The 13,531-nt window shown below is 39.7% G+C and overlaps 1 protein-coding gene across 1 annotated transcript in view; it reads left to right on the top strand.

Annotated features, from left to right (window-relative positions):
• The first annotated feature begins 100 nt into the window (after positions 1-100).
• LOC138335446 (complexin-like) overlaps positions 101-13,531 on the top strand; it is a 186,882-nt gene continuing 173,451 nt past the window's right edge. The window contains exons 1-2 of the mRNA XM_069284536.1: positions 101-157; positions 9,523-9,617. The gene's annotated coding sequence lies outside the window, so the exon portion shown is untranslated. The remainder of the gene's footprint in view (positions 158-9,522; positions 9,618-13,531) is intronic.

Here is a 13,531-nt window from a genome sequence, read left to right on the forward strand (position 1 = left end):
TTTTCATGACAATATTTCAGCACTAGTGCTGTCAGAAACAAACGAATTCGACATATTTTTATTTTACTCGCTTGCATACCACTTCCGGTTGTAATGTCAAGGACGCTGTCAGAAACGGAAACAACAGACGAACATCTACTGTCACAATATATTGCAGGTAAATATGCACATGTCATGATGTGTTTATAAAAAAACAGCGTTAAACTATTGAATGATGTTTATTTTAATGTCTCGTTGTTGACACTGTTTTACAAGTGCGTCAATAGTGCAGCGACAGTCACACTGCCAAGTTGATAACTGCGGCAAGTCATTTTGTTACAGAAACTGTCATACAGCTGTCATAAATATACACTAAGCAGGCATACGGCAGTACAGTAGCTATCGCAGTCTTACATTGTCCACTGTCCAACTGGTTTTGCGTCAGTTATTTAATAAAGTAATACCGATGATTCCATAAAACAAATAATATGAATTCATGCTAAAGTTGAAAACATTATATACAAGAACGCATGGATGTAAATATTATACCGGATTGTATACTGTAACCACAAAATTTTAGTGATCTGGGCCTAGTTTGACAAGGGTGTTTTCTGCACATTTTCTTCAGAGATTAAATTGTTTAAACTTGTAGCCATGTTCTTGAAGTTTTTGCTGCATTCTATACTATTTATAATGTACAACCAAAAAACTTTTCCTGTTACGATCATATGTGTTGTCATCTTTACATGTAGCATCATGTTTCATCTTTAGCATCGAGTCCACAGCTGAAGGTGATATACACTTGGCATCTTTCTATCTCTCTTATGATGTTTTACATTTTTTGCTCTTGTAAATGCACTCTGCAACATTTTGTTTTGGTGTTTCATCCTTAAAATGTACTAATAAGGATTGTCATGTGTGGTTTCATGTTATGTCATGGCATTTCTAGATTCTCTTGATAGTTTCAGATATACTATTGATATACAGGTTGATGAATTGGCCTTTTATTTTGTTGTTGTCACTAGTTGGTTTTCTTTTTGTTTAGAAATTGTGGTCAGAAAGTATGAATCCAGGTATTTATAATTAAAAGTTATTATTCAATCACAACAAGCTGAGAATAGTTTCATGGTTCGTACAGAAGATGAAAAGTGCTGGAATTTGGGGTCAGTGCTGGAAAAGTGCTTGAATTTTGGGTCAGTGCTGGAAAAGTGCTGGAATTTTTCTTTAAATCCTTGAAAAGTGCTGGAATTGAAACTTCATGCTCCCAGACCACTGACAAAAGCTCTGTTGTCAATCAATTTATCATAATTTCAGTAATCAGACATTACTTGGGATGACTTTGTTGTTTGATAAGAATGTGTAATTGAATCTAATTACTCTGACAAAATTGTACTAACAAATTGCTTGCAAAATTGTAGGCATGTTTTCTGAAAATTCTGATTTCGAGTCCAATGTAGAAGAAAAAAGTAGTGCTTGAAAATCTAGAAAAGGTGCTGGAAAAGTGCTTGAAAAGTGCTGGAATTTTGGTTTGAAAATCTGTACGAACCATGAGTTTGTTTATCTCAATTTTCTGTATGTCTACCGGTTTTGCCTGAACATGTTGGCTTCTTCGGTACAATTTTTTCATGAAATTACTTATCCCTAAAGTATTGAAAATGTGAATTGTTATTTGTGACATCACACAAGTGACATCACATGATGTAAGACACTTGTGAAAAATTGTCCTGAAGAAACCCATACATCTGTATGTACAAAACCTCAACTAGAAAGGACGATGTTGGCTCTATGCTTCTTATTTTGGTTTTGGTGTGTTAATAATAATTTAATTTGGATATTACACTCAAGTGACATGTACATGTAAACACTAGCACCTTACTCACAATTTCTGGACCAATTAGCAAGGGTTGGTTTTAAACTTTGTAGTTTAAGGTTTCCTAATTGCATCTTCCTTTAATAGTTAATTCAACAAAGTTGATTAACGATCTCAAATCGTCACTATTGACGGCCTACTCGATATCTCTTGGTTCTATAATACTCAATTTGATTCATTTTCTATTGTTTGAGTACATAGGAGTTATTTCCCTTCACACAATATTCTTGGCTATTGGTGATGATCGAGCCTTTGTGAGGAAGGCACTGGGTAAATTATCTCCCTTTAATGTGTTGACTTGCTCTGTAACAGTGTTTTATATCTTCTACCCTCATTTATTGTTTCACTTGGATGACTGATTTGTTTCTTAAAGTGATATTACCATATTTTGTTTCTTAAAGTGATATTACCATATTTGTTGTCTGAACCAAAATGTAAGTTGTAGACAAAAAAGGTCAGCCATATATTTTAAATCTTTCTGTACTCAAGACACATTAATCTGTTATAGTAAACATACATATGTCTTTTAACCATTGAGATGCATTATTATGTTGTGATTCACATGTGTGTATATAATATGATATCAACTTGATATGCCTTCAATTTTGTTTTAAATGTGCATGCCAGTTTCTTGTAAATTTAATCCATAAGTGCAATATATGACATGCACACTTTTGTGTCAGGTTCAAAGCCAGAGATAAAAATGTTTGTTATTACTGATTTAAATCAGGTGAGTGATACAGGCCATTTAGGCCTCTTGTTTAGAGTTATGTTCTCTTGGCTACCAAACAGCTACTCCTTCTAAAATGTGGGAACAAGATACCTCCATCTTTGTCAAAGTTATGTCCCAGTGGCCAATTGGTTAACTCACTCTGATGTCCCGACATACTACCACAAGCCCTCCACCTCTGGGTCGCGCGTTTGAATACCATGTGGGACAGCTAGTGGTTTTTCTGTGGGTAGTCCAGTTCTCCTCCACATCCAACTTAAACAGCACGTCCTTACATGATCATGCCATACCTCCCGGCGTGAGACAAAACCTCCCGTATTTTAAAGCCTTTTATTGTCTCCCGGCAGGAGAGTCTAAATTCCCGATTTCTATAAACCCCTCCGTTTTATTTTCGTTGCCACATTTGTGTACATGCTAGGTTAATTTTAGCACGAGAGTAACCACTCCCTGACCCCCTGACCAACACCCAAGTGGCCCTAATTAGCAGCCTTGGGCTATTTCCACCTTGGCTTGTGGTGTCACTTTCACTCACGTCTGTGTATTACGTAAACTGAAGTCAAGCAGCCGATCGCGATCGGCTGCCTAGAAAACAATCAGCTGGCCTTTCAATAAATTTTATGACTAAAGCTAGTGAGCATTACAACAAAACAAATACTGCTTACAACTGTGAATGATTTACTCACGTTTTTAATGTTAAATAGGCCTATCTGTATTTGATGGATGTCACAAACTTTGCAATCGTAATGGCCGCCATTTTGGGTAATTGTAATAGATGATCCGGATTTTATAGAATTTCCGGATTTCCTAATAACCACGTTTTTAAAAATGGAAAAAGTATTATTTTTTTAGAATTTCTGTGTGAATTTATTTTTAGAAAAAAAATATATTAATTATAAAAAATTATCAGTAGTAACTGAATTTAAATAAATAAAATTAAAAAGAATTTTACTTTTTTTCTCTCTCAGATTAAATTACATTTTGAATACTACTGTAACGATTCTGTTTTTTTTTTAATTTAGTGCTTGTAAATGTAAGAACTTTATCTAAGTTAATTATCCGTTATTGTGAAAGATTATTAAAAAGCCCAGTCTAATATTTCGAACAATAAAACTGCTCCAGAACTGGGTGTATATAGGGATGTGACTACTTTTGCAAAACCACACATTCCTTTTATTTCAGTAAAATTCAATATGAATGCAGAATTTCATCATAATAAAGCAGATATTTAATTTATTCATATATGTCGCGCGTATACCTCCCTCTTTTGAGACCAAAATCCCTCAAAATTGTTATCAATCTCCCTCACCACCCCTACAAAAATATGGCATGTATGCACGTCCTTACATGATCCTGGCTGTTTATAGAACGTAAACCTACCCAAATCAAACCTTTGATAAAAATTATGGAACGGCTGCTTAATCCTCCTAAACAAGGGATTTCAATAAAACTTTGTGGCAGTTATCTATATCTGAACAAGATACTTCCCCTTTTAAGGTCATCTGAGACGAAGTCTCGAGTGACCTACAGTATTCTAATTTCCGTTTGTTCGCCGTTGTCCATCCTATGTCTGTAAACAATTTACATTTTCGACTTCTTCAAAACTACTGAAGCAATTTCAATGAAATTTTGCACAAACCTACTAAGGCATAAGGCCAATCAAAATTGTGAATTATATGGTTCCCATGCCCAGGGGGCTTTGGGAAGAGCCAACAGGGGTAAAATTGACTAAAATTTCGAAAAAATCTTCTTCTCCACTCACAGATGTGATAGAATCAAATACTCTTCATATATAGAAAGGTCTTAAGATCCTTTTAAAAATATATGAATTATATGACCCTTGGGTCTCTCATTTCCCCATCGGGAGGGGGTCAAGTTTATTTTAATTTATATAGGAAAAACACATTTATAAACATAATTTGCTCAATTTGCATAGCAAATGAGTCAAACTTGATTAGAATTATTAGCCTGAGATATAGCATTTTAACATCCATGTTGGTCCTTGCTGACCCCTTGGCCTTGGGGGACCAGAGGGGTGGAGCTAAACAGGGTCAAAAAATCTTCTTAGTTCACAGGTTTGATGGAAGCAAATACTCTTCATAGATTAAAAAGTCAAATTTTTAAAATCACTGACCAACTTCAAGGGCCAATATGCAGTGTTTATATGTCTTTGTTTCATTTTATATCCGAACTCAGGTGACCGTTAAGGCCCATCGGCCACTTGTTCAGAGTTATCACCCTTTATTACAAAGGGAGGGGACTAAGGAGAGGGGGTATAAGTTGGCCCCCAGGATGACAGCTTAAGAATATTCTGTAAATGAGGATATTTTCAGGACTACTTTTTAATTTAGTGATATGCAGGTATAAAACTTCCCCTATTATGCATAGGGGAAGTTTTTGTATTAAAATTATGGTCTTCATGAAATTAACGTAAACCCACCCCCTTTCCCCTACCCCCAACCCCCACCCCTCATGAAAAATTCCACACGTTACAGTATATAAATGATATGTGCACAGCAGAAAAATGTACATCCCTCAGCTTTACAGATAAATATATATGAGCTCTATTGAATGTAGGTGTTAACAATCAATATCGGCTTGATTCCTACTACATTGTGTGGGCTTATTTCTTTTCAGAAAATGTAAATGATTTGTGTTCAACCAGTCTTGCTGCCTTTTAAAACAAGATTAAGTTATCAAAGCATTTTTTCCGCTTACGCTTTTCGATTACAAAGTTAATGGTTTCTAGATTTAAGTCATCGTTTAAACATCTTCTTAATTCATAAGAAACGAGTATCCTGAAAATGAAATGTACTTCCTGTGACATTCAGGCTATCTGTATTCACTTTTCACAGCAGTATACTTTTCAACTTTTTACAGCTCTGCAGATGAACATGTTTACTGCCAATATCTATCTATATTTTACTATTTTACTGTACTATAAAGTATACATTGAAACAGTACAAAATAAATCTTTATGTAAGCAATGATAATCCTAATATAACAGTATTGATGAAGGATTACGGAACCAGGTAGCCAAAATAAGATATACAAAAGTATACTTTTATGCTATTTTTAGCTCACCTGGCCTGAAGGGCCGGTGAGCTTATATCATGGCGCGGCGTCCGTCGTCCGTCCGTCCGTCCGTCCGTCCGTCCGTCTGTCGTCCGTCTGTCCGTCAACATTTCCTTTAAATCGCTACTAGTCATAGAGTTCTGCATGGATTGTAACCAAATTTGGCCACAAACATCCTTGGGAGAAGGGGAACAGAACTTGTATAAATTTTGGCTCTGGTCCCCCGGGGGCAGGAGGGGAGGGGCCCAATAGGGGAAATAGAGGTAAATCCTTTAAATCGCTACTAGTCATAGAGTCCTACATGGAATGTAACCAAATTTGGCCACAAACATTCTTAGGGGAAGGGGAACAGAACTTGTATAAATTTTGGCTCTGACCCCCCGGGGGCAGGAGGGGCGGGGCCCAATAGGGGAAATAGAGGTAAATCCTTTAAATGGCTACTTGTTCTAGAGTTCTGCATGGATTGTAACCAAATTTAGCCACAAACATCCTTGGGGGAAGGGGAACAGAACTTGTATAAATTTTGGCTCTGATCCCCCAGGGGCAGGAGGGGCGGGGCCCAATAGGGGAAATAGAGGTAAATCCTTTAAATGGCTACTTGTTCTAGAGTTCTGCATGGATTGTAACCAAATTTAGCCACAAACATCCTTGGGGGAAGGGGAACAGAACTTGTATAAATTTTGGCTCTTACCCCCCGGGGGCAGGAGGGGTGGGGCCCAATAGGGGAAATAGAGGTAAATCCTTTAAATGGCTATTTTTAGCTCACCTGGCCCGAAGGGCCGGTGAGCTTATGTCATGGCGCGGCGTCCGTCGTCCGTCGTCCGTCCGTCCGTCCGTCCGTCCGTCGTCCGTCTGTCCGTCAACATTTCCTTTAAATCGCTACTAGTCATAGAGTTCTGCATGGATTTTAACCAAATTTGGCCAGAAACATCCTTGGGGGGAGGGGAACAGAACTTGTATAAATTTTTGCTCTGACCCCCCGGGGACAGGAGGGGCGGGGCCCAATAGGGGAAATTGAGGTAAATCCTATAAATCGCTACTTGTCCTAGAGTTCTGCATGGATTGTAACCAAATTTGGCCAGACACATCCTTGGGGGAAGTGGAATAGAACTTGTATAAATTTTGGCTCTGACCCCACAGGGACAGGAGGGGCGGGGCCCAATAGGGGAAATTGAGGTAAATCCTATAAATCGCTACTTGTCCTAGTGTTCTGCATGGATTGTTACCAAATTTGGCCAGAAACATCCTTGGGGGAAGGGGAACAGAACTTGTATAAATTTTGGCTCTGACCCCTCGGGGACAGGAGGGGCGGGGCCCAATAAGGGAAATTTAGATAAATCCTATAAATCCCTACTTGTCCTAGAGTTCTGCATGGATTGTAACCAAATTTGGCCAGAAACATCATTGGGGGAAGGGAATCAGAACTTGTATAAATTTTGGCTCTGACCCCCCGAGGACAGGAGGGGCGGGGCCCAATAGGGGAAATTAAGGTAAATCCTATAAATCGCTACTTGTCCTAGAGTTCAGCATGGATTGAAACCAAATTTGGCCAGAAACATCCTTGGGGGAAGGGGAATAGAACTTGTATAAATTTTGGCTCTGAACCCCCGGGGACAGGAGGGGCGAGGCCCAATAGGGGAAATAGAGGTAAATCCTATAAATCACTACTTGTCCTAGTGTTCTGCATGGATTGTAACCAAATTTGGCCAGAAACATCCTTGGGGGAAGGGGAACAGAACTTGTATAAATTTTGGCTCTGACCCCCCAGGGACAGGAGGGGCGGGGCCCAATAAGGGAAATTTAGGTAAATCCTATAAATCGCTACTTGTCCTAGAGTTCTGCATGGATTGTAACCAAATTTGGCCAGAAACATCCTTGGGGGAAGGGGAACAGAACTTGTATAAATTTTGGCTCTGACCCCCCGGGGACAGTAGGGGCAGGGCCCAATAGGGGAAATAGAGGTAAATCCTATAAATCGCTACTTGTCCTAGAGTTCTGCATAGATTGTAACCAAATTTGGCCAGAAACAACCTTGGGGGAAGGGGAATAGAACTTGTATAAATTTTGGCTCTGACCCCCCCGGGGACAGGAGGGGCGGGGCCCAATAGGGGAAATTTAGGTAAATCCTATAAATTGCTACTTGTTCTAGAGTTCTGCATGGATTGTAACCAAATTTGGCCAGGACCATCCTAGGGGGAAGGGGAACAGAACTTGTTTAAATTTTTGCTCTGACCCCCTGGGGACAGGAGGGGCGGGGCCCAATAGGAGAAATAGAGGTAAATCCTATAAATCGCTACTTGTCCTAGAGTTCTGCATGGATTGTAACCAAATTTGGCCAGAAACTTTCTTAGGGGAATAGGAACAGAACTTATATAAATTTTGGCTCTGACCCCCCGGGGGCAGGAGGGGCGGGGCCCAATAGGGGAAATAGAGGTAAATCCTATAAATCGCTACTTGTCCTAGAGTTCAGCATGGATTGAAACCAAATTTGGCCAGAAACATTCTTGGGGGAAGGGGAATAGAACTTGTATAAATTTTGGATCTGACCCCCTGGGGGCAGGAGGGGCGGGGCCCAATAGGGAAATTTAGGTAAATCCTATAAATCGCTACTAGTCTTAGAGTTCTGCTTGGATTTTAACCAAATTTGGCCCAGAAACATCCTTGGGGTTAACAGAATTCCTATAATTTTTGGCTCTAACCCTCTTGAGCAGAAAGAGTGGGGCCCAATAGGGGAATTAGAGGTAAATATTCAAATTCCTTCAGAAAAGAAACAATGAACCTTACTAGGCATTACAAACCAGGTGAGCGATACAGGCCCTCTGGGCCTCTTGTTCTAGAGTTCTGCATGGATTGTAACCAAATTTAGCCACAAACATCCTTGGGGGAAGGAGAACAGAACTTGTATAAATTTTGGCTCTGGCCCCCCGGGGGCAGGAGGGGTGGGGCCCAATAGGGGAAATAGAGGTAAATCCTTTAAATCGCTACTAGTCATAGAGTTCTACATGGATTGTAACCAAACTTGACCACAAACATCCTTGGATGAAGGGGAACAGAACTTGTATAAATTTTGGCTCTTGCCCCCTGGGGGCAGGAGGGGTGGGGCCCAATAGGGGAAATAGAGGTAAATCCTTTAAATCACTACTTGTCCTAGAGTTCTGCATGGATTGTAACCAAATTTGGCCACAAACATCCTTGGGGGAAGGGGAACAGAACTTGTATAAATTTTGGCTCTGACCCCCCCGGGGGCAGGAGGGGCGGGGCCCAATAGGGGAAATAGAGGTAAATCCTTTAAATCGCTACTAGTCATAGAGTCCTACATGGAATGTAACCAAATTTGGCCATAAACATCCTTGTGGAAAAGGGAACAGAACTTGTATACATTTTGGCTCTGACCCCCTGGGGGCAGGAGAGGTGGGGCCCAATAGGGGATTTAGAGGTTAATATGTAAATTTCTTCAGAAAAGAAACAATGAACCTGTATTCAGAATATTACTTGGCATTACAAACCAGGTGAGCGATACAGGCCCTCTGGGCCTCTTGTTTAAGTACTGTTTTTGTGCTATTTTCAAGAAAAATCCCCCCCCCTATTTTTCTGGACTTTCAGATGTACTTTTTTGTGTACTTTTCCCGAATTTTCACTTTGACTATCAAGAAAATGCCAATTTATGTAAATTAATTTACAATATCTATTAAATATCTTCATTCTGTTTCTGACATAATAATTAACATATAACATTTTTTTAAATTTTTATAATATCAGTTTTTTGCAGTGTATTTGATGACATAGGGTTTTATTCTATTTAGTTAACAGAGTGATAATTTTTCAATCTTTCTGATTTTTATTGATATTTGATTTTTTTTTTTCTAATTAGGAAGACTACCAGAGCTGTCAGACAGAATATTGGAGTTTTTAGCTGTAAATCTGTGAAATAATTATTCCTGTACCTGTTAGCACCTGTATGCACAGGTAAGTTCAGCCTCTTTAAGATTAGCTCACCTAATTTTCATTGACTTTCCTATGATATATGACCTATTTTATTGTTTACAAATATGAATGGTGACATCTTTATTGTACACTTTGAAGATGCCTGTAGAAGTACAGAAATACAAAAATAGGAAGCCTAAACACCAACTTCAGTTTTATTTCACAATTCTTGAGTTTATCACACTTTCCTCATCAAATGCAAATGCTGTGTAATTTGTGCTGAAATCGCTGTAATTGATGCTAAAATCCCTGTATTTTATGCTACAATCCTGTATTTTGTGCTGAAATCCCTGTATTTTGCACTGAAATCAATGTTATTAGCCTATAATTTGTGCTGAAATCCCTGTAATTGGTGCTGAAATCCCTGTAATCTGTGCTGAAATCCCTGTAATGATCCTATAATTTATGCTAAAATCCCTGTATTTTATGCTAAAATCCTTGTATTTTGTGCTAAAATATCTGTATTTTGCACTGAAATCTATGTAAGTAGCCTATAATTTGTGCTGAAATCCCTGTAATTGGTGCTGAAATCCCTGTAATCTGTGCTGAAATTCCTGTAATTTATGCTTAAATTCCTGTATTTTATGCTAAAATCCTTGTATTTTGTGCTAAAATCCCTGTATTATGCACTGAAATCTATGTAATTAAGCTTTAATTTGTGATGAAATTGTTGTAATTAGGCTTTAATTTGTGCTGAAATACCTGTAATTAGCCTAGAATCCTAGCAGCCATTTTATAGTACAGACATTACTATTTTAGGTCGGTTCACTGTACGTTGGAAATGTAGTTGTGCCGTAAGAGGTACATTTTGTGACATTTTTCATTAGTTTTATTACTGTTTAACTTACTACAAATGTTCAATAAAATGTAGTTTTCCCATTGATCCGAGGCGATGATGGATTGAGAGGGAGGCTGAATGTTCCATTCTCCTTCAGTATGTATCGAGCAGTGTCATCTAAAACTCGTTCAAGATGGCTATTAGAAGGATTCATTTCCTGGAAAAGCAATACATCTTGGTTTTTATTTTTTGTCCATATTTAGACTCGAGTAAACACTAGGTTTTATGCATGTTTTACATGTTAGTGTATATTCTGTGTTATGCAGGACTGTCTTGAAAAGGAGTATAATGATTTCAATATGGAATTACAATCTCTAGTCCGGCATATATCGATGTTGATATGACTAGTTGGTCTCCATTGTCACCACACATATTTTAGATTGTAATAAAAAATAAACCAAATTAAATATGACCAGAACTTGTATGTTGGGTAATGAAGTACTTACACCAGGTTCTGTATTCATCATACAGTCCAACCTCTCTACAAAAATCACTTAATACAGCCCAACATGTCTACAAAGACCACCTCATGCAGTCCAAACTCTCTTTAAACACCACCTCATACAGTCCAAACTGTTTCCAAAGACCATTTCATACAGTAAACAACCTATCTACAATGACCACCTCATAAGTCCAACTTGTCTACTAAGACAACCTCATACAGTCCAACCTGTCTACAAAGACCACTTCATACAGTCCAACCTGTCTACTAAGACAACCTCATACAGTCCAACCTATCTACATAGACCACCTCATACAGTCCAACCTCTCTACAAAGACCATCTCATACAGTCCAACATCTCTACAAAGACCACCTCATACAGTCCAACCTGTCTTTAAAGACCACCTCATACAGTCCAACCTGTCTACATAGACCACCTCATACAGTCCAACCTTTCTACAAAGACCACCTCATACAGTCCAACCTGTCTACATAGACCACCTCATACAGTCCAACCTTTCTACAAAGACCACCTCATATAGTCCAACCTGTCTACAAAGACCACCTCATACAGTCCAACCTGTCTACAAAGACCACCTCATACAGTCCAACCTGTCTACAAAGACCACCTCATACAGTCCAACCTCTCTACAAAGACCACCTCATACAGTCCAACCTGTCTACAAAGACCACCTCATACAGTCCAACCTGTCTACAAAGACCACCTCATACAGTCCAACCTCTCTACAAAGACCACCTCATACAGTCAGTCCAACTTGTCTACAAAGTTTGATTCATACAGCCCAACCTGTCTACAAAGACCACCTCATACAGTCCAACCTGTCTACAAAGACCACCTCATACAGTCCAACCTCTCTACAAAGACCACCTCATACAGTCCAACCTCTCTACAAAGACCACCTCATACAGTCCAACCTCTCTACAAAGACCACCTCATACAGTCCAACCTCTCTACAAAGACCACCTCATACAGTCCAACCTGTCTACAAAGACCACCTCATACAGTCCAACCTCTCTACATAGACAACCTCATACAGTCCAACCTGTCTACAAAGACCACCTCATACAGTCCAACCTCTCTACAAAGACCACCTCATACAGTCAGTCCAACTTGTCTACAAAGTTTGATTCATACAGCCCAACCTGTCTACAAAGACCACCTCATACAGTCCAACCTGTCTACAAAGACCACCTCATACAGTCCAACCTCTCTACAAAGACCACCTCATACAGTCCAACCTCTCTACAAAGACCACCTCATACAGTCCAACCTCTCTACAAAGACCACCTCATACAGTCCAACCTCTCTACAAAGACCACCTCATATAGTCCAACCTCTCTACAAAGACCACCTCATACAGTCCAACCTCTCTACAAAGACCACCTCATACAGTCCAACCTCTCTACAAAGACCACCTCATACAGTCCAACCTCTCTACAAAGACCACCTCATACAGTCCAACCTCTCTACAAAGACCACCTCATACAGTCCAACCTCTCTACAAAGACCACCTCATACAGTCCAACCTCTCTACAAAGACCACCTCATACAGTCCAACCTCTCTACAAAGACCACCTCATACAGTCCAACCTGTCTACAAAGACCACCTCATACAGTCCAACCTCTCTACATAGACCACCTCATACAGTCCAACCTCTCTACAAAGACCACCTCATAAAGTCCAACCTCTCTACTAAGACCACCTCATACAGTCCAACCTGTCTACAAAGACCACCTCATACAGCCCAACCTGTCTACATAGACCACCTTATACAGTCCAACCTATCTACAAAGACCACCTCATACAGTCCAACCTCTCTACAAAGACCACCTCATATAGTCCAACCTCTCTACAAAGACCATCTCATACAGTCCAACCTCTCTACAAAGACCACCTCATACAGTCCAACCTCTCTACAAAGACCACCTCATACAGTCCAACCTCTCTACAAAGACCCACCTCATACAGTCCAACCTGTCTACAAAGACCACCTCATACAGTCCAACCTCTCTACAAAGACCATCTCATACAGTCCAATCAGTCTACAAAGACCACCTCATACAGTCCAACCTCTCTACAAAGACCACCTCATATAGTCCAACCTCTCTACAAAGACCACCTCATACAGTCCAACCTCTCTACAAAGACCACCTCATACAGTCCAACCTCTCTACAAAGACCACCTCATACAGTCCAACCTCTCTACAAAGACCACCTCATATAGTCCAACCTCTCTACAAAGACCACCTCATACAGTCCAACCTCTCTACAAAGACCACCTCATATAGTCCAACCTCTCTACAAAGACCACCTCATACAGTCCAACCTGTCTACAAAGACCACCCTCATACAGTCCAACCTGTCTACAAAGACCACCTCATATAGTCCAACCTCTCTACAAAGACCACCTCATACAGTCCAACCTCTCTATACAGTCCAACCTCTCTACAAAGACCAACTCATATAGTCCAACCTCTCTATAAAGACCATCTCAAACAGTCCAACCTCTCTACATAGACCACCTCATACAGTCCAACCTCTCTACATAGACCACCTCATACAGTCCAACCTCTCTACAAAGATCACCTCATAC

This window comes from Argopecten irradians, chromosome 11 (assembly GCF_041381155.1).
Source record: "Argopecten irradians isolate NY chromosome 11, Ai_NY, whole genome shotgun sequence".
Lineage (NCBI taxonomy): Eukaryota > Metazoa > Mollusca > Bivalvia > Pectinida > Pectinidae > Argopecten > Argopecten irradians.